This window comes from Etheostoma spectabile, unplaced genomic scaffold (assembly GCF_008692095.1).
Source record: "Etheostoma spectabile isolate EspeVRDwgs_2016 unplaced genomic scaffold, UIUC_Espe_1.0 scaffold00018790, whole genome shotgun sequence".
NCBI classification, from domain to species: Eukaryota; Metazoa; Chordata; class Actinopteri; order Perciformes; family Percidae; genus Etheostoma; species Etheostoma spectabile.
In genome coordinates, this window is record NW_022604469.1 from 18,646 (window position 1) to 41,446 (window position 22,801).

General features: G+C 42.0%; 1 long non-coding RNA gene and 4 other non-coding genes across 5 annotated transcripts; 1 reads left to right on the forward strand and 4 right to left on the reverse strand.

The window, feature by feature from the left end:
• Positions 1-1,565: 1,565 nt before the first annotated feature.
• trnaq-cug (transfer RNA glutamine (anticodon CUG)) lies at positions 1,566-1,637 on the reverse strand. The gene has a single exon. It is a non-coding gene; the product is annotated as a tRNA-Gln (tRNA).
• Positions 1,638-2,618: 981 nt separating this feature from the next.
• LOC116682434 (uncharacterized) lies at positions 2,619-21,449 on the reverse strand. Its single transcript, XR_004330429.1, has 3 exons — positions 21,356-21,449; positions 10,188-10,193; positions 2,619-2,631 (listed from the first exon to the last, which is right to left on the reverse strand). It is a non-coding gene; the product is annotated as an uncharacterized LOC116682434 (long non-coding RNA).
• On the reverse strand, positions 8,406-8,479 carry trnat-agu (transfer RNA threonine (anticodon AGU)). Its single transcript has one exon. It is a non-coding gene; the product is annotated as a tRNA-Thr (tRNA).
• Positions 12,588-12,669, reverse strand: trnas-uga (transfer RNA serine (anticodon UGA)). Its single transcript has one exon. It is a non-coding gene; the product is annotated as a tRNA-Ser (tRNA).
• On the forward strand, positions 17,025-17,112 carry trnay-gua (transfer RNA tyrosine (anticodon GUA)). The gene is given in 2 exon segments: positions 17,025-17,061; positions 17,077-17,112. It is a non-coding gene; the product is annotated as a tRNA-Tyr (tRNA).
• Positions 21,450-22,801: the final 1,352 nt, after the last annotated feature.

The window sequence follows — 22,801 nt, forward strand, 5'->3', positions numbered from 1 at the left end:
AAAAACAGGTTCCACCGAGATTTAAACTCAGATTGCTGGATTCAGTGTCCAGAGTGCTAACCATTACAGCATGGAACCTTTAAAAGTGTTGCAAGGGTTTGCTAGACAGTTTCTTTCATAATATCCACATGTATGATATTGAAGGCACACAACAATCACAACAAAGATGAAAAAGCAAAATTATTAGCCAACTTAAGTCATTTAGTTAGCTAAGCGTTCAGAGGATGTGGGAAAAAGAAAGTCAAGAACAGGTTTTGAAGGACTTGACACAGACAGTGAATACAGCAGTAGATATGTCTACTGTGTACAAACAGATGGTAACTTTACATGTGTTGACAATAAGGATGCTCACAAAACGCTGTACTTGCCATTGAGTTTCTTACTCACATATATGTCCTCTTAAATGCAAAGAACTGCTAAGAGTTGTATTCTCAATACAATGTCTCAGATATGACTTCCAAATGAAAGTACTAGTTGCAGAAGTGGGATTTGAACCCACACCTCCAGTGGAGACTGCGACCTGAACACAGCGCCTTGGACCGCTCGGCCATCCTGACTGATCCAACTAACGCTTCGTAGGACCTGTCTCGAAAATTATAATATAGTAAATTAAACATGTCATGATATAGGAGGTTCTCAGTCATCCATGTCATAGTTAACAAGGGAAGATTTCTCAACTGTCAGCCCAAATATATGGGCGTTCATGGAGACATGGAAGAAAGTCACCAGGGTGGCAATGTGCTTGACAATAGCAATAAATTGCGCGGGATGTGAAGGCAATGTGCAATACAGGCTAAATCCTATGGTGGGAATCAAGATCCACCAATGTTTCTGTCCACAATGTCCACCTGAATACAGAAATGTCCCTGCCAGATGGGAAATAGACTGACAATTGGGTCAACATTGTGCAATTATCTTCAAAATGTCCAACTGAGTCAACAAATATACCTGCCAGATGGGAAATAAACTGATAACTGTCTTCATGGTCTAAACGTGTCAAATATAAGTACAATGCCCACATTGAGTCCAGATGTGTGTGTTTTGGTTCCTGATCCATGCTATTACCCCAAAAGTTCACAACTAGGCCGAGGGGAACTGGACTTGGTGAAAGGTTCTTTGCAGAAGTTTTGTCTCTCACCCAAGAGACTTCTTTAATTGTTTTTTTTACACAGAAAGGGTTGGACACAGTGCCCACTCCTCCACCCATATCTGACAATTGAAATCTGTGGGGAAAGGGGGGTTCCAAAGCTAATAGACCATTCAACAAGCAAATCTGATGAACTATACTGCCCCATTCAGGATTGATTCCTTTTTATGGTGAGTACAAGACTGAATGCAAAGTGTGCATCCCCCATATAACTCAAAGCCTATCACTTCCACTAAATAGTGTCAAATTTGGAGCTCCTTCGGATTACATAAACGACCAGGTGACTCCTCAACATGCCCCAATCAACATACTGTTTACAGTCTAAGTGGCCAAGGACATTAAACCTGTAAGCTTACTTTAAACTAGATGTGGAACGTTGAAAGGTTGATCTTTTTCCCCTGTGCTGTGGGTAAAAATCAGGTTCCACTGAGATTTGAACTCAGGTCGCTGGCTTCAGAGTCCAGAGTGCTAACCATTACACCATGGAACCTTTAGAAGTGTTGTAAGGGTTTGCTAGGCAGTTTCTTTATAACATCCACTTGTGCGTTATTAAAGGCACACAACAATCACAACAAAGATGAAAAAGCAACAATTATTGGCCAACTTAAGTCATTTAGTTAGCTAAGCGTTGAAAGGATGTGGGGAAAAGCAAGTCAAGAACAGGTTTTAAAGGACTTGACACAGACAGTGAATACAGCAGTAGATGTGTCTACTGTGTACAAACATATAGTAAGTTTACATCTGTTGACATTAAAAATGATCACAAAATGCTTGACTTGCAACTGTGTTTCTTGCGCATATTCACGTCCTCTCAAGTACAAAGAACTGCTGTGTTCTTTCCTCCCAATATCATGTCTCAGACATTAGTTCCAGATGAAAACACTAGTTGTCAGAAGTGGGATTTGAACCCATGCCTCCAGTGGAGACTGCGACCTGAACGCAGCACCTTGGACCGTTCGGCCATCCTGACTGATCTGACAGATGTTTGGTAGGATCTGTATCAAAAATTATAATATAGCAAATTAAACATGTCATGATATAGTAGGTTCTCAGTCATCCTTGTCATAGTTACCAAGGGAAGGTTTCTCAACTGTCAGCCCAAATATATATATTATTATTTGTTTCTGTCCACAATGTCCACCTGAATCCAGAAATGTCCCTGCCAGATGGGAAATAAACTGATAACTGTCTTCATGGTCTAAACGGATCAAATATTGCCATACGATGCCCACATTAAGTCCTTGTGTTGCTGACTGCAGCAACACAACTTCAAATTTCAGTTATCCCTAATTTTTATGGTGATTACGAGACTGAATGCAAAGTGTGTATCCCCCATGTAACTCAAAGCCTATCACATAGCTGTCAAATTTTGAGCTCTTCCCAGTTACATTAACAACCAGGTGACTCTTCAACATGCCCCCACCAACATACTGTTTACAGTCTAAATGGCCAAGTCTTTTGAGCCAACTCTGGGATTTATCCTTCTGCAGAAGACCATAGAGCAGCCCAAAGATAGTCCAAAGTGGCCTTACAGTTTTGTGATACGTGGCGTGTAACTGTATGTCAATGATCAAGCTTGTTGCTGTGACCAAGAAACCACCAGCAAAATGACTGATACATCATCAGTCAGCTATTGCACCCCCACTGCTGCTGTATGTGAACTGTGGTTGCTGCATCAGTGAGCGCTCCAGCAAGGTGCAGACAAGGTTTGGAGAGTGGCCGGACCTGCACATACGGCTGGACATCTGGTACTTCATGCGAAGGCTGGCTGTCGGGTGTACCACTGACACTACCCCACCTTCATGAGCTGTCTCTCTGCTTGCATATTTGAGTGGGATGCAGGAGACCTCTCTCTGTTGCGGCGGGCAAAGACGGAGCAGCTCAGGCAGGAGGGTGTGCCAGCCATGACTGATCATGTGGTGGATGCAAAGATCAGTAAGAAGGAGCTGAGCCAGTCCTGTCTCAGGGGGACACGCGGTGAGGAGGCCACCATCTGAAGGAACTGGGAGGGGCAAACGGGAGGGACCTCATGGGGGTGCCACTGTTGGACCAGGTTTATATAGCTGTAAGGCAACCAATATGATGACTTGAAGTGAGGTTAACTCTTATGACATCGCTTGGTTAAGTAAATAAAGTCATAAGAGGCTTGGTAGACTCCTTCTAACTCTGCTGTTTATATCTGTACTCGCAATGCCCTGTTTTTAATGACCACCCAATCATAAGTGTTCAATGTGAAATAAAATTTTCAATAATTGTCACGGGGTGCATGTCGGCCGTCACGGTAGTGATACGCTACCTATACCATCCAGAGACTGAGACTGTAGGTATATGTTATATGCCCGTATATGTTTAACAGGTTCATGTGTTTCATTAATTTTCACAATGTTTGAAATCTTCAGTTAACCGAGCCATTCTCCATTTCCCCACAGTAATCCCGTAGCTTTCTTGTGCGCACATTTACCATCTAAAACTACGGTTATATACATGCTACTGCTGCATTTATTAATCCCTCATTCTGTTTAAAACCATACCATACTTCACAAACATTACCTATTTACAATAACCACGCAACAATCAGATCTCTGTTAACTATTTTAAATGATAAAAATTGTAACCCTCAAGATAGCTTGTGACGTGTTTAAACTTGGTTAATTATATCTATTTTAACTTGGATATGTCTAGTTCACTGAAATTAATCATTTTTAGGAGGTCTCAGTCTACAACTACGCTCCATAACCCTAACAGTCAGATTACCTTGGAACGTTGGTTGCCACTGGTTCCCACTGGTGCAACTGGTGAATCACAGATCTTCCAGCCTCTGGTCTGGCAGCAGAGCAGTGTGGCGCAGTGGAAGCTTACTGGGACCATAACCCAGAGGTCGATGGATCAAAACCGTCCTCTGCTAATTGCTATGCTTTGTCTCCATGTTAAGTCCACTTCCAGGCTGTTGAAAATTAACAATGCATGTGTTTGTGAAGTGAAATGTTTCCTCCTGCTGAAGGGTACAGTCATTATGTTATGTTTATTTCATCCATTAAAATGGAAACTTCTGTGCTCATACCCGCTGTAACACCCATTAAAACTGGAGCATTAATACTGTATAGATACAGTACAATAAAAACTGTAAAATGTGTATGTTTGAGGTGTTTGTTGTGCTGTCAACGATAGCCTGAGGTATAAAAGGGAGAGCATACTGCTTAGTTTGCGTCACAGGAGGTCTTAGTCTAACACTACGCTCCAAAACTCTTCAAGTCAGATTACCATAGGAGGCCTTGGTCTACCACTATGTTCCATAACCCTATCAGTCAGATTAACACAGGAAGTCTTAGGCTGAATCTCATTTCTCTATCTTACCGCTACCCCTTTCCCTACGTCTTGAGCGTTCATGTGAGAACGAGTGCTGTCCCAATACTTTTTTTGATCGAGGGGTAAGGGGTGTATGGCCCTAGGAACCATAGGCAATGAATGAAAAAAATCAAGGGAGAATGCCAGCTTACTTGAAACCGAGGGGTAGCGATACACATTGTGCAACAGGCAACAATGGCTGCCGCATCAACCAGAGAGACGCATTTCTGGTATTTTCGGCTTAAATAATTGATTTAAAAATTATCGTGGTACATCTCGCACCACATAGTAGCCACAATGGGAAGAACCATGTTGTGTTTAATTGACTGTATGGTAAGAGCTGCTTAAAATGCCCATTCACTAACTGTGGACTAATGACCCACATTCATCCCCACAAGGTGTTTTATTTAACTGATAACCAATGAAATTAATTAATTAATAAGTGTGCTACTTTGGCTCCACTACAGGTCTGTGTGCCGGATTGTTCTGAGGGTGAGATCTTCGACTTCTCCCTTCAGTCCAAGCTTCTCTGCTGCTGCTGGAAGGGGCATTGGGCGCTCAGAACCATCATCTAGTATTGCGTAGGTGTCCAGGGTGTGTTTACAGTTATGCAGGATCACTCTGATGACCTTCAGTAGCACCCGATTGCAGTCGATTTGTTGATGCAAGTAAAATACTCCAGTAGCTGTGTTTATGAGGCAACTCCTTTCTGTTGGCTCCTCCTTTGGTGTTCTACAGTTAACATCATGAAGGACTTGCAAATGTTTTCTTTGACAAAGACCACAAAGTTTCTTGAGCATACACTGTGCTTCCTGATGGGACCTTCCACATGTTTAGATGTTTCTACGTGGATAACTGCCTCCAGAGCCTGCCAACATGAAGGAATGCCAGACAGCTAGTGGAAAAGCTACAGGCTCTCCTAGCCTCCGGAGGGTTCGAGCTGCACCAGTGGGCCAGTAATGTTTCCAGCTTGGTAATCACCTGCCAAAGGAGGCCAGATCAGACAACCCTGAGCTCTGGCTTACTGAAGTAGGTAGGTAGAAGGTAGCGGAGGCTCCATTGTTCAGTGTACAAAGTGTACAAACAACATAATTAGGCCAAATGAACAGAAATGACTGATGAATGAACTTGGTGTATATTGTGTTTTAAATGTGCATTTTATGTGTTTCCATATATTATCTTAAGTCTGTGTTAATGTAGTGTTTCTTTGTAAATGTAACATGCTTTTTTTCAGGGCTTAATGGGGATTGGGGAGACATGATGATGGGACACAAATAAAGGTAATCTCTGAAACAAGAAGGTGCTGCTGGGATTTGAACCCAGGCTCTGCTGTTTACTAGACAAGCACTTTAACCAACTAAGCCACAGCACCTCCATGAATAACTATAATGTTAAGTCTTAATTTGTCTTTTACCTTGTATAAGCTAAGCATACAGTATACTTAGACTTAGCTTTATTAATCCCTTTGGGATGACTCCCGCAAGGAAATTAAAGTTACCAGCATCCGATACAGCATGAGAAGAAGAAAAAACAAGAATACAACACAAAAAAACACAATGATCATGATGCACAGGACAAAACACAGTACATGAAGGGATTTTTTGAGGTGACTGGGGGTGTGAGATGAAAGAACAAAATTAAGGTCCCCGAGGAAGTCAGGTCGGAGGGGGGTAGGGATAGGGACGGGGTGTGTATGTGTGTACGTGGGTTTGTGTGTGTAAGTGGATCTGTGTGTGTGTGTGGTGAGGTGTAGGGCGGCGGACTGTCTGTGTTGTTGTTGCAAAGAGTTCATTTCAGTCCGGCCTTGGAGAGAAATAGACGCAGGACGAGATAGTGAGGCCAGCTGCAGGTTGTTTTTCCAAAAAGCATAAAAGGGTGGGGGGGGGGGGGGGGCATAAAAGACCATCAGTTTAAATTCAATTTAGGTTTATTCAGTGGCATTGTCCGAATCAGTGTCCGTCAATCTCTCTCATCCTCAGCAACATCCGTGCGTCCAATTCATGTATGGATTTCGACATTTCTTCTATCTTCATTGTCAATCCCTCTGATGTAAAACCTTCAGCTTCTCGTTCAATACATTCAAACCCTCTTAAAGTTCCCCAGACAGCCTTGGAGCACATTTTCTGGCTGCTGTCTTACCAATTTTACAATGATTTAGGGAGATTCCAAGTCCCATGACCAGAAAGCCTCCCAACAGAATTCCAATTATCCACAAATCTTCTACATCTTCCATTGTCAGATCATCCAAGCAGACCGCTTGCCAATTCTCCCAAGAATCGCGAGCGTGGTCTGCAGCCTGCTGGCCTTGTTTAAACATAACAAAAAACTCAAACATTAAATTTGTCAACAACAAGTGAAGGAACTGTCATTCCGTGTCTCCCCGGTCTCTCAGCCCAGGAAGAGTTTCTGGATGGATGGTTGGAACCCTATTCACTAGCTAATTGTATTCTTGCATTAAACAGGAGATCCTGGGTCCAAATCCTAGCAGTGCCTGATAATCAGTTAATACAAGAGTTATCTCTACTAAATAGTGTGTATCTTTGTTTTTGCTATAATGATTAACAAGCATTACTTAAATTTGCCCAGTTGTGGCCTGTCGAAGGGCAATAAACATCTAAAGGGAAATGATTGATTGATGTAAATTGAACCCCATTTTTTAATGCTTTTAAACCTTGTTATGTTGGGGCTGAACATGGCCCAGGTGTACACCAGGACTCTGTGACATCACTGTCGGGTGGGGTTTTAGGTGTTAGATGCTGACTGAGGTCAGAGGTGAAATAAACATGAACTTTACCAGCCAAGGCACTTTGGGCACTGACTCCCTGATTTTAACGTCTTCAGTGCTGCTGGAATGAAAATTAATACATTGATTATTTGATATTAGTTGACTATATCGCGATATGCAACTGAAAGAACAATCACCGTGTCATCATGGATCTAAGAAGAGGGAGCCAACTCGTAGGGATCTGCACCACCAATAAACTGTAATTTCTCGAAATATCATCCCCTATATGTCACTGACTTCTTATTTATTCTGTAGTTGGAAATTGCTGTGAGCAGGGTATGAACCTGCGCAGGGAAACCCCATTGTATTTCAAGCCCAACACCTTAACCACTCAGCCATCAAAGCTGTATAATATGTTCTGTTTTTACAGCGGAGAACCACTGAGGCCATTCAGATTCCATTACAGTTGGTACCATCAATCAGACAAAGATAGAGCTTATCTCACAAGTACCTTGGGCAGTTCTGAATGACTGATGGGGATTCCCAAGCATTTCAGTTCCAAAGGATTGTTCAAATCTTGAGGGTATTTCAGGTGTAATGTGGGTGGTTAATCCACCCCTTTAGATGATCTGATTCATTTCCGAACCAGTCCAGATTAACAATTAACTAGTTATTGAATCACATGTCAATGAGAAACACACATGTGTACAGACAAGGCTAGCAGCAACATCGCCACGTCAGAAACGTTTCTGGTGTGCAAAGACCAAGAAAATACCACGCAACAGAAATGCCATGCTCACACCACACAGGCAGTGTGCAGGAGGCCTTACCCCTGACTTCCACCAACTGCGGATCCACTCCGCTTCGTGTCTGCTCTGTGATCCGCAGTCCATCAACACCCACCTGACGGGCCACTGAAGTCACAAGGACCCACAGGATCTCGAAAATTCATGTATGATCACGCGACATAACAGGATGTAGTTTCTATAAACAGAACCACAAAACCTGATGAATGAACTATCTTAAATTTGCATTGCACTGAATTTCATGTGTTTTCATGTATCATCTTAAGTCTGTGTTGATGTAGTATTTCTGTGTAAATGTAACATACCTTTTTCATTTGCTACCAGGGCTTAATGAGTAGCATGGGGATTTGGTAGACAAACAGAGGTAATGACTGCAACAACAAGGTCCTGCAGGGATTTGAACCCTGGATCTCCGGTTTACTAGACAGGCACTTTAACCAACTAAGCCACAGCACCCCCTTGTGTACTACTAACAGACAAAACAACAAACTTACTCTCATTCAGAAGCCATAGAAGAGCGGTGCAAATATTTCATCAGAGTGATGGCTTGTGGTAAGAAATTGGTCCTGACTTTGTTGGTTTTGGCGTAAAGTGCTCTGTAGCGCTTTCCAGAGGGGAGAAGCTGGAATAGTTTGTGTCCGGGGTGAGATGGGTAAGAGGGCGCGAGGCCATCCGTCATCACCAGCACCCTTGATGAGTGTCATTGGTGGAAGTCTAAACCATGATTCCCAAAATGGCTGACTTAACAGCGTGCAGCCCACCTGCACCTATTAAAGCCAGCAATCCACTCCACTGGTATAGACTGTTTTCAGCCACATATAATGTTATAAGACAACATCACATGTCACTTTTGTCCTCTGGAAAATCATGCAACTTCGTTACACCTGTCGGGATTTGGACCCAGGATCTCCTGTTTACAAGACAGGTGCTTTAACCACTAAGATACAGCACCTTCTACAGAAAAGCCTGTCTTGCAAGAATACAATGAGCTAATGAACAGGGTTGCTTCCATCCATCTATCTTTGTCCAGCAGCTCAAGAAGGGGACCCCAAACTTCCCTTTGCCGAGCCACCTCAACTGGCTCTTTTTGACGCGAAGGAGCAGCGGCTCTACTCCAAGCCCCCACTATCCATTGGGTTAGAGATGCCAGCCCCCCTCCTGAGGAAACGCATTTTGGCCGCTTGTACCCTGGAACAGGGTTGTGGACAATATTAGATTTTGAAAGAAATCATTCCTTGTTTTTTGAGAAAGGAAATGGATTGAACACATTTGTTAATGCTTTTAAAGCTTGTTTTGAATGGGCTGAATGTGGCCACATATAATGTTACGATATAAGACAACATTACATGTCACTTTTTTGCTCTGTAAAAATTAGACAACTGGTAACTTTGTTGCACTTATTAAGAATGACATGCCTACACTTCATTAAGAGATGACCCAGCATATCCCAGCATTGCTGGGATTTGGACCGAGGATCTCCTGTTTACAAGGCAGGCGCTTTAACCACTAAGCTACAGCACCTTCTACAGAGAAGCCTGTCTTGCAAGAATACAATGAGCTATTGAACAGGGTTGCTTCCATCCATCCATCTTCGTCCAGCAGCTCCAGCAGGGGACCCCTACGGACTCCAGCAAATGTAAACAGCTGGACGTGTCCTTGAGCGACGCCTCAAGGCCTCAGGACTCACTGTTCATAGGCAGGCCTACTGAGAACACCAGAAGTCCTATGCAAGGTCCTTGAGAGATGAGAGACCCTTTCCCCACAGCCCTGGTAAAAACCAACCTCCATGCCATAAGTCCCCTCATCACAAAGGTCATTAACCACTCCAGGCAGGCCATGTTCCATCAACACTGAAAACAGCTGTTATCAGGCCATTTCTAAAAAAAAAAACACCCTAGACTTAGATGTCTTTACCAACTACAGGCCGATCTCCAACCTTCCATTCCTTTCCAGGGTGCTGAAAAAAGTAGTTGCTGGACAGCTTCAGGATCATCTCAAACAAAACAACCTTTTTGAAAAATATCAGTCTGGTTTTCACCCTGGCCACAGCCCAGAAACAGCCCTGATCAGGGTCACAAATGACCTGCTGATGACTGCAGATGATGGCTCCCCATCTCTTCTCAACCTCCTAGACTTAACTGCAGCATTCGTCACTGTGGACCACAACATCCTCCTCCATTGTCTTAATTACCTTATTGGTGTTTCTGACTCTGTCCATGAGTGGGTCTCATCCTACCTCACCGAAAGAACTTAACATGTCGCCTTGGGAGAGGCTAAGTCCCTGACGCACAATGTCACCTGTGGTGTCCCTCAAGGCTCAGTGCTCAGCCCCACCCTGTTTATCCTCTACATGTTCCCTCTTCGCCATGTCATCAGCCGGCATGGAATCTCATTCCACTGCTATGCTGATGACACTCAACTCTACCTCAGGACAAACCAAACCCCCTCTGCTGCCCTGCCATCCTCCACTCTGACCACCTGCCTGGAGGAGGTGAAGGTGTGGATGAAGCCAAACTTTCTGCAGCTAAACAGCTCCAAGACTGAAGCCATCTTAGTCGGCACTCCACACCAGGTTCGATCATCTGACATTATCCAAGCCAATCCTATCCACTTTATTTATATAGCACAAAAGGATAATACAGAATAAATAGATAACACAATAAAAGCACAATAATATATATATTAGAGCTGGGCAGCGATTAAAAGTTTTAATCGCGATTAATCGCATAATTTCCCTGATTAATCGCAATTAATCGCAAAATGAAATAATGAATTCAAAAGTAGTGTATATAGTGCAATTTTATTTTAAATGTTCTGCCATATGAACGAAAGTGCTGTAACATTAGTTCTGCAAAAACTTACCAGCATTTTGTTTATAAAGTAGCAGTTAAATAAAATGTTTAGTTTACATAAACAATGTATTTATCATGTCCAGAGTTGAATTCCATCTGGTTGGAACGTGTTGCATAAGCGACTCCTTCTGTCCACGTTCATCTGTTGTTGCTTTAACTCTGCAGCCCTTGCTGGACTGTGTTTAGAGTGCCCCACAACTTCTCTGTACTTTGCAAGGACACTGTTAAACGCACTGTTAAGCAGAGACACTGTGACAGAACGCTGGAGACCGTGCGCAAAGCAGGGTACATGTTTAAAGGCAGAAGGCTCGCAGCAGCGATCATATTTCGTATCTATTCGTGCTAACTGCGGTGACTTTATTTGACACATTCCACTGCTGTGCAACTTCAACTTCGTGTATTCTTCATGTGATGGTGCCTGCAGTCTGTAGCTATCCACGTTGCTATAGCATTTGTTAGCTTCTCTTGCCTTTGTTTATCTAAACTTTACAATAATAAAGAAATAATAAAATCTGCACATGTATGCTTATCAGACTATTTTCCTGTTACTCAGAAATTGGGGAAGCTGACTCATGCGGAAATGTAGAAGCTGGACGTGCATTGTATTCTTACAGGTCAATTGGATTCTGACTTTAAATTCAAATATTTGGCATCCAAGAAATTTTCGGAACTGATGATGTATCAGTTATTTTGCTGGTGGTTTATTGGTCACAGCAACAAGCTTGATCATTGACATACATTTACACGCCCCGTATCACAACACTGTTGTGTGGGGCCTTTCGTATTTGCTTGTATTTCATCAAGCGACCTGCATACCAATGACTGCAAGGATTGATATGTACATGGTTTGCAGAACTGCACCTTCTAATATAAGGCCACTTGGGTTATTTTTATCCTAGAGATGGCTCTCTCCAGGTTATTTGAGCAACAAAGGTCCCTGGGTGGACTTGAACCACCACCCTTTCAGTTAACAGCCAACTGCGCTAACCTATTGCGCCACTGAGATTGCACCTAGCTAATGTTTTATGAGCACCACCTTGATCTTTAAGCCACAAGCATTTAATTTATGGCTTTTTGAGGTTGAGCTGCACATGTATGCTTATCAGGCTATTTTCCTGTTACTCAGAAATTGGGGAGTTGGCTCACTCCAGGGAGCTCAATATTTATGCCACAAGCATTTGCTTTATGTGAGCTTTGCTAACTGTGAGAAACTATCACAAACGTAGATGCGAACTCTCCAGCTGTAGAGGAGGTGATGCAGCGGCGCCTAGATGCTGTAGAGACAGGCTTAATAGAAGGAGGTGGAACATGTCTATGTCTGTGGATCCTCATGGAGGCAGCTTGATTGATTGTTATGCTCCCTTATTTGTGCAATATAACTGAGATCTAATGTTTTAAATAACCGGGTTGGGAGAGTAACCTTTCTGGTTACTTTTTGACAAACAAAGCAAGTATCATCACTCGAAGAAAGTTACTGGCTGGGAATCAAAGCCATATCAACTGCTTGAATGGCAGCTATGCTCACCACTATACCACCATTGCTGGACAATATAACGTTCACTGCAAATCTTACAACACATCTGGGCATTGAGACTGAAAATAAATGCTCAGAGATGCTTCCAGTACCTATTTGATATTTTTACATTGTCCATGAAGGCACATCTGCCTTATAGGTATAATGAAATGTGTGACCACCATTGAACGACTGCTTTCGTTGCCGGCAGGATTCAAACCTGCGAGGGGAGACCCCAATGGATTTCAAGTCCATCGCCTTAACCACTCGGCCACGACAACATGAAAACCAGTCTAATACTGATTTGCTCTAATATTGATAACCTATTCAAGGCAAAGCAAGGCCGCTTTATTTGTATAACACCTTTCAACAACAGGGCAGTTCAAAGTGCTTTACACAAAAACAGTTAAAAAATAAAAAAAGATAAAACACAAGAATAAAAGTTACAGTGCAGTATTTTAAATTAAACATTAAAGAAATGATCAACTAACTTCATTTGACACACTGAGCTCCTCTCTCCTTTATCTTTCTATTTGTGTGATTCCATGTCCCAGAAGTGCTTGTTACTAACCTGGTTCTGGCGAGTCATTCCCCAAAAGTCCTTATGTTCTTTTTCCCCCAGCGATCAGTAAAATCATTGGATGCCATTGTAATCACATTCAGATCCTCTCAAATGGAGACCCTGATGATTATTGTGTTCATAAGTGCTTATCTTTAGGGTTCTCTTGGTTGTGAGTTCATCATCAGAAACTTACAAATGCAGAGGCAGTACATTTCAGCACTTGTCCACCGCTACTTAAATAAATAAAAGAATGGGAGTTTTGGAATAGATATTTAGCACTAACTGGTACTTTCTAATGCTGAATGAGCTCTATCTGGAGGAAAAAGGAGTTGCCCAAAAGAAGGTTATTGGACTCTAATTGACCACTCATAGACTTTTAATGGCATACATTGGGATGATGGTTGTCTATTCATGAAGCCATTCATTACTTACAATAGACAAGACCACTGAAACTTGATCAAAAAGAAGGTGGAGTTGAGTGGAAATGGCTGCATTAAGTATTTAAGATGACAAATCTGTGTAAGGAACCACTTCCACTGCTTCTATATCACAACACAGAAGATGCCAGAAGAAACATCGGTACTACGGAGAAGATCATGAGGAAAGAAGGTTGCTTACTGTAAGACTTTGACTTTGGTCTAACTCGAGTTTTGGCATTGGATTGATTTTAGTTAGTGTTAATCCATGGGGTTGTTTTTCTGACAACTGAATCTCAGGATTTTTCTAATGACAGTAACAGTAACAGCTATTTTACGTTGTGTTACTAGTTTGAGCCCCACTGATACAGAACAATTAGGGAACATTAGGGAACGTTAGTTTTTGGTTCTCTAAAGGTCAGTTCAAACCAAACCAAAAACTAACGTTTAGGGAACATTCCCTAAACGTTAAGAGAACCAACCAACTTTAACGTTACCCTGCGTTTGCGCTGAACCTTCACACAATGTTCCCGTTTGGTTGTTTTTGGTTGTTCTGACTTTTCGAAGTATACATTTAGATTCACTCTAAAATTATTGGCTTTCTAAAATTTTATAAAAAAAGTTTGATTGCTAAAAAACTCATGTGTTCTTTATTTTGTTTTGTTAGTTGTATTTGATGAAAATACATAAAATAAAAATTTATAAATAAAAAGATTTTTGCAGAACTTAATTCATTTCACATTTCTTCAAGTGGTTTGATCAGTGCACAAACAATCGTTTCACACCCCCGCCAGTAGGGGACGCATCTGTTTTAAGGTGTCCCTGAACTGCTTGACTTCCATATACACCATGTAGTCTGGATCAAGATGGAGGACAGGGCACCCAAAAGTTCATTCAAACCAGCGCCATTAATAGCATATCCATGGTTTTCAGGTAAGTATTCGCTCGAGATAAAGTGGTGTGTTTCAGCAGTCTGCTATCATTGTTAGAATACATTCAGAACATGTTTAACTTATTCCTGAACCGTTGCGATATTACACTCAGTCATTTGCATGTAGCTTCTGTCTGAACATTAAAATTCCAAATAGTGATACGTTTAACACAATGGTTATTCATCACTATTCAGAATTGTAATGTGTAGACATTCCAATGCCGTGTATGAGCATTGTGTGACCATGATTGCGCCTCTATAAAGTGATAGCTCGATCTGTAAGCCACAAGCATTTGCTTTATGACTTTTTGAGGTTAAGCTGCACATGTATGCTTATCAGGCTATTTTCCTGTTATTCAGAAATTGGGGAAGCTGACTGGATTTTTTTTTATAGATTATGTCTCTCACAGTGGACAAGCACCTACGATGACAATTTCAGACCCCTCCATGATTTCTAAGTGGGAGAACTTGCAAAATAGCAGGGTGTTCAATTACTTATTTTCCTCACTGTAGCTTCTTGACTTTGTAATGCCTTATGTCTACTGTAAAAATGTAAATTGAGTTGAGCCATAATTTATTTTTATTCACACCTTTGCTTTTCCTACTGTGACATGTCAAAAGGTGCATTGTTTGAAAGCCCATCTCTACACATCCATTTTTTTATAGTGTGTCAAGTCCAGATAATTCCCTGACCGGGAATTGAACCCGGGCCACAGCGGTAAAAATGCTGAATCCTAGCTACTAGACCATCAGGGAGTCACAGCTATCAAAGTAGCTCTCGTTGGCACTGCAGGCGGACAATTTAGAAAATTAAGCTACTTTACACTTTAAACTGTTATATCTCCTCTGAATCCCCATCTGCAAATTATCGAGCCTCGTTGGCATGCCAACCACCACCTACAGTAAGTAAATCACTGGCTAGCTATGCATGAGTACCTCATACCTTTTACCAGGTTCAGGTGGTTAATAGTTATGGTCAAATGAAGCTTCATTAAGGTTTCTGAACAATGTTCTTCATTTTCTGAACGCATTCACTCAGTAGTGTTTTATTATTGGTTGTGCATCTGTGGTTGCCCTAGAGGTGCTCTCAGTCCAGCACCTCTCCCGCTCATCTTTGTTAGTTTTACACTGTCCAGCATAAATCGCTGACACCATACCTCACACTCATCCATGCATATACATTCACCACTGACTAAACTGACTACCACCATCATTGAATTATCATTTATTTTGTTGTGGTCATATTCTCGCATTTCCTTCAACCTTTGCACACGGTCTTTTGTCCTGGCCTTTTCATGGGGTCATGACAAAGTATCTAGGGTCAATTTTAGCCTTTGTGTGAGTACATAGGTTTCCAGATACATTGTTTTTATTGAGATTAAAGACCAAATTGTTAGTTTTTCTGAGATTTTCCCAACCATTGCAATGTCTTTTGTTGCCTCGTTGGCGCAGTGTCAGTCTCATAATCTGAAGGTCATGAGTTCAACCCTCACACGGGGAAGGTGTTTTAAAAACAAAAAAAACACAACTGATGCTGAAAATACAGTGACATTCAAGTGGTTGAACACTGGCACATAAATGGAATTTGTCATGCTTTGGTCATTTTTGAGATTGATACAATGAAAGGACTAATTTAAGAGTGGTAGCTAACCAATGAAAAGGGTTATAGAACATATGTGGTATGTCCTTGGACATACTATCCAAGCAAGGAGATGAGTACAGAGATTTGGCTGCTAGCAAGATGGATGTAGGTTGCCCATTGTTCATTTAGACGTACCAGCAACATTGTTTTGATACAAACCTGCTTGAAAAACAGCCACAATTGTTTTTAAAGAATTATGCATGGAATACACATGATATGATAGTGTCTGAAGTGTTCAGGTATGTCAAATGGACAACTCATTTAGCAGAATGTGCAACTCTACGCCTGAACAGGGACTTGAACCCTGGACCCTCAGATTAAAAGTCTGATGCTCTACCGACTGAGCTACCCAGGATTCTAAAGCAAGTGACTGCAAGTCTCAACAAAAAGAAATAATTCCAAAAAGTAGAGATTTATCTACCAGCTGCTAATTATTTACCAAGGCTACATCGACACTACTACATCTGCCAAAGTAGTTTGGATATGAGGCCTAACCATAGCAAAAGATATACATTTTTTAGAAACTGGAAGCTAACCAACGTGGTCTCTTACAGCTGTGTCATTTGGCCTGAACTTGTTGAAGTAACTAGAATCATCCATCACCTTGCTGAGATTGTTCCTTGTTAACCTGAGGTTCAACACATAGTGAATCCTTCCTTTCCAGCACTTTGGAGTAGAACATCAGCAAATAATTGTGATAATCTCCATATTGATCAAAGTAATTGTCGTTATCATTTTGGCCATAGTCATGCAGCTCAGAGAGATTTTATCAAACCAGGTTGGGCAAGTAACCTTTCTGCTGACTTCTTGTAAAAAAAAATCAAGTAACACAACTCCAAGAAAGCTACTGCAATGGCTGGGAATCAAACCCAGGTCAACTGCTTGGAAGGCAGCGATGCTCACCACTATACCACCATCGCTGGACAATGCATGTTCACTTCAAATCTTGTAATACATCTGGGCATTGAGACTGAAAGGGCGCTCTATCACTGAGCTACAGCCCCTGATGATTCAGAAATTCCCTCCAGGGGGTCCTGTGTTTTCACATTCACAACAATGTGAAGTGCATTCATATAGATTGTTGCCCTTCGATAGCTCAGTTGGTAGAGCGGAGGACTGTAGAAGCATAAAGATGAAATCCTTAGGTCGCTGGTTCAACTCCGGCTCGAAGGAGTACTCTTTTCCAGAGTTTCCCTTCAGGGATCCATAAAGAATAAATGATTTTGATGTAGAGATGGACAGACGACCCAAAAGCATAATACTTCTTGTCATACATAAGAAAAAAAAAGAAGACGTGGGGGAGATAGAGTTAAGCCCCGACAGAATAGAGAATTACAGACAAAAGTTGTGAAATAGTGCCAAGTGTGACCAGAAGAATTGGGAAAAAAACTAGCTTCTCTTTTCAACTGTTTTGTACAAAACAAAAGATAACTTTCACCGAATCCCTCAGTTAAAACACAGTCAATATTTGTCTCACAAACAGTCTCAATGTCCAATTTAAATCATTTATCCGACAGAATTGAAACTTTAACTTACCCCCGCTGTTTGAAATTGCTTCCTTGTCTTTTGGATTTCAGAGTTGAATCAGCAGAGCTCTCCGTGGTTTCTGACCCTCTGTCTCTCAAAGATGTTTGGCGAGGTTTAGAGGCAGGTGACCATCAGATCCCTGGATGCATGCCCTCATCAGTCACCAGCAAGTCCCGATCTGATCCCTCCTTGAAATCCTGCCAACAACACCAAGTTTCCTGTGGAAGTTTCTTGTACAGCAAAGGAGGAATTTTGGATTGGAGAAGAGACCTTGTTGAAACAAAATAAAGACAGGCTGCAAACTGAATTAAAGGTCTACGTATTCGGTGAAAAGGTTTAATTGTTTTCTCAAGAAAAACAATCAGATGACAAGAACAGCTCTCACAATGCACAAAGTTACAGAGTGACCACATTTCTGTGTGAATACAATCAGTAACACACTTCTTTATATCTAGTGCCCCCAGAGGAAAAAAACATCCCTTGTTTGGAAAACGGTTTAATCTGAAAGTGGACCTTAGGCAGACAGTTGGAGCTCTTACATTTTTCTGAATCTGCCACTCCTTGTTTCAAGTTTCTTGACCGGTCATTCTATCTTAGCTGAAAAAAGACATCTTGTCTCTTGGATAGGCTATGGTCTCGAACTAGGATCAACTATGATAAACACCGCTTTAGACAACTGTTTCTGTCAGTTTCCACGTCATCTATTCTTCAAGGAAATGGTGTGGAGTCATAACAAACCCTACCAGTCTGTTGTGGCCAGCGCTCTGTTCTCCTCCGTCATCTGCTGGGGCAGCAGCATCGGAGCCAGCGATAAAAACAGACTGAACAAACTGATCAGGAAGGCTGGCTCCGTGATCGGCTGCAAACTGGACACACTTGAAGCTGTGGTGGAGAGGAGGTCGCTGAACAAACTGTTATCTATCATGGATAACCCTGACCATCCTCTCCACCCCACACTGGTCCAACAGAGGAGCAGCTTCTCTAAGAGGCTCCGACAGCTTCGATGCCGCACGGACCGCTACAGGAAATCATTCATTCCACAAACAATAACACTTTTTAACACGTCATCACTGGGTGGTAGATGAGACTTTTGGACACCACACTACTGCACTAATGCAACCTGGACATTTGGTTTATTTAAATTTACATTTTAGCATATTATTTAAGCAGTTGCACATTTTTGTTCCCCCATCCTGTACATATTCACATATTTGTTCTTTTTACTTTATTCGTATTATTATTTCATGTATATTGTATGTATGTATATTTTTCCAAGTATTTCATTTACACTTATATTTGTGCTTTGTGACTGATTTTTGCTGCTGTTACACAGGAATTTCCCATTTTTCTTGGGATCAATAAACATCTATCTATCTATCTATCTAACCCAGTTGTCTCCTACAAGGAGAAACACACAGATGACAGATACAGAAGTCATATACTCTGAGGAACATTTGAGATCTTATTATGAATAATTAATATGAAAATCATTGGTTAAATGTAATTTTCCATTACAAGTTACTGTTTGAAAAAAAGAAAAGAATTGTTATTGAGATAGAGGCAGATGAAGTGTTTATGACCCATCAATGATGACAAAAAGATACATCCGCTGTTGGGGGTCTGCTTTAAAGGAAATGGTCCTCTTTAAAAGTGTTGGGGTTCTAGCGATCAACTAATGAGGAAGAATCTGACTAATCTAAATCAACCAAAAACAAGTCCACAAACTTATTCTTTCAAATCTTACACCTGAATCCTTAAAGTACTGACCATTCCCTGACCAGGAATTTAACCCGGGCCGCGGCAGTGAGATCGCCAAATCCTCCAAAAGAATGACTCCTGGCTAGAGCTTCAGAAGGCAGGACATGAAAGATTACACATCTGTCACATAGTCAGTTTGTATTCTTAAATACCAAGTCTCTTGCTGTTCCTTGACTAGTTGGCCCCCCCTGCTTTGCAGTTTCTATCAATGTAAAGTGAAGCGGAGGATGGAACAATTTGGAGGCATAATGGAGAACTAGCTTTACAAATTTGCCGTGACCCGGATTGGAACCGGGGTTGCTGCTGCCACAACGCAATAACTAACCATAGAGTATAGAGTACTAACCACTATACAATCACGGCCACTTGGAACCAGTAGGGCCTTGTTGTTGTGAAAGCATAGTGGGAACTCTGAATATCAACTCTACTGATATTTTCCCGCTTTCCCTGATTGTTGACTAAGAATTGAAAATTTCATGGATGGTTTATCTAGCACGGCTGATTCTGTCTTCAGGGACACATTTATTTTCAAGGAAAAATGATTAGCAAGCAAAAACAGAAAACCATCAACAAGAGCTTGATTATTGCTGTAGTTGACTGACACTTAGTGGCTTAGATGAATTTACACACATTTTGAAACAATAATTACTCATCATTTGGCTATTTAAAGATGTACATTTTCTTTGTAGAGTTTGTCCTGGGGGGTTAAGTTGGAAATGACGAAGAAGGGATTTTGTCGCTAAAGAGCACTACGAGCTAGCCAGGAGTCAAACCTATAATCTTCTGATCTGTAGTCAGACACGTTATCCATTGCGTCAAAGCTGGGGAGCAATAATCTCATGGGGGGGGAAGAAGACGAAAAAGGGGAAGAGGGAGGGAAGAAGGAAAAAGAGGAAAAGGAAGGAAAAAAGAGGAAATGAGAGAAAAGATGAGAAAGATGCTAAATTAAACACAAAGGAAATTCACATCTACAAAAATAAATCTGGTGGATGTGACTCCCTGATGGTCTAGTGGCTAGGATCTCAGCGATCTCAGCGCCGTGGCCTGGGTTCAATTCCCGGTCAGGGAATGGTCAGGACTTGACATATTCAGGTGTAAGATTTGAAAGAGTAAGTTCCTGGACTTGTTTTTGGTTGATTTAGATTAGTCAGATTCTTCCTCATTAGTTTAACACTAGAACCCCAACACTTTTAAAGAGTACCATTTCCTTTAACTCAGACCCAGACAGCGGATGTATCCTTTTGTCATCATTGATGGGTCATAAACACTTCATCTGCCTCCATCTCAATAACAATTCTTTTAATTTTTTCAAGCAGTAACTAAACCCCTAACCAACATTTTCTACCTGAAAAGCAATGTATGTGAGTGTCAAATAATGTCATTTTGGATTCAGGTCAAAATTTTGACATTTTAGTGCAATGCAAAGGTGCATAACAGATTGCTTTCTACTTACGTGGAGCGATGCAAAGCAGGGGTGGCCAACTAGTCAAGGAACAGCAAGAGACTTGGTATTTAAGAATACAAACTGACTATGTGACAGATGTGTAATCTGTCATGGCCTGCCTTCTGAAGCTCTAGCCAGGAGTCATTCCTCTCATAAAACAATATGTGTCATTCCAGTAAGTGAAAACGAAACTCACATCTCCAAAGATAAACTTGATACATGTGACTCCCTGATGGTCAAGTGGTTAGGATTCAGCGCTCTCACCGCTGTGGCCCAGGTTAAATTCACGGTCAGGGAATGGTCAGGACTTTACACACCTTAAAAAATTCCATCTTAATGCCACTGTTTTGGTTATTTAGTGCAGACATAAGGTTATGTTATAGCCCTGAATGTTTTTACTGTTTTTATGAAACATCTGTATTTGCCATAGACAGTTAAAGGTATTTACTGCATGATACCGCCCCTGGGTTGCTTAGCAACCGAGGTAAAACAAACCGCAAAAGTGCTCTTTGAAAACAGTGTAAATACCTAGTTTGCTAGCTAGACAATGTGGTAATTTGTAAGCTGGTGTGCTTTCCCTGCAGGGCAGGCTAATTATAATGTTGCTATTTCTTTCTGACTAATTATTTCTTCCTGTGAAGGCTGCAATCATAATGTGTGAGCCGTTTGAGCTCAACAATCTTGGACCACAAATTGAGATCGATTTGATAAATAAGACTTAAACCAGCTTAGGGCAGTTCCTTTAATGCCAATTAAGTGTTCCAATCTCTATAATAAGATAAGATGGTCGATGGTATCAAATGCAGCGCTAAGATCTAATAACACAAGTACAGAGATAAGTCCTTTGTCTGAAGCAATTAGGAGGTCATTAGTAATTTTCACAAGTGCTGTCTCTGTGCTATGATTAACTCTAAATCCTGACTGAAAATCCTCAAATAAGCTGTTGCTATGCAGAAAGTCGCACAGCTGTTTGGCGACTGCTTTCTCAAGAATCTTAAAAAGAAATGGAAGGTTGGATATAGGTCTATAGTTGGCTAAAACATCTGGATCAAGGTTGGGCTTTTTCAGAAGAGGTTTAATTACAGCTACTTTAAAGTGCTGTGGTACATAGCCTGTTAATAAAGATAGATTGGTTATATCTAGTAAAGAAGTGTTGACTAATGGTCAAACTTCTTTAAGTAGCCTAGTCGGGATGAAATCTAAGAGGCAGGTTGTGTTAGGGTTTCAGTCGGACCCGGACACAGAACACAGGAACACAAAAAAGAGTAACAAAAAAGGTTTAATCCAGAAAACACACAATAACCAAGGAACAGGCAACGGTGAAGGTGTAGGTGGGAATCCAATCCGGGGAAGCTGCACAGAGCAGAGACGGAACTCAGCATCTGAGACGGAACAAAGAAACAAGGTTTAGTCAACTAGCAAAGTTTAGGGAGCAACAATACTATGTGACTGGCCTAGTTACCACTTGGGAGTATGTAACGAACTGGCGCTGAAGAGGTGGTCAGCCCGGGTATAAATACTGCAGTGGTGGTGATGGTGATGAGACGCAGCTGTGCTGGTAGACAGATGATGGTGATGTGGTGCAGCTGAGCTGGTAGACCTAGTACCTCTAGGACGCCCTCAAGTGGTGGACAGAACACAGACACACTGGGGAAAGGAGGGGGGATGGAACAGGAAAGGCAGCAGACCCACAACAGAGCCCCCCCCTCAAGGGACGCCACCTGGCGGCCCAGGCTTATCCGGATGGGACCGGTGAAAATCGGCCACCAATTGAGGGTCCAGGATGAACCGCCGCGGGATCCACGACCGTTCCTCGGGCCCGTAGCCCTCCCAATCGACGAGGTACTGGAATCCCCTGCCACGCCGCCGAACGTCCAGGAGCCGACGGACGGTGTAGGCCGGATGGTCATCGATAAGCCTGACCGGCGGAGAAGGGTCAGCGGGAGGACAAAGGGGACTGGACGACACCAGCTTCAACTGGGAGACGTGGAAGGTAGGGTGGATCCTCATGGCAGCGGGCAGCTTCAGCCGGACGGCCGAAGGGTTGATGATGGCTTCGACCACGAACGGACCCAAGTACCGTGGGGAGAGCTTCTGCGACTCGGTGCGCAGCGGCACGTTCCGGGATGACAG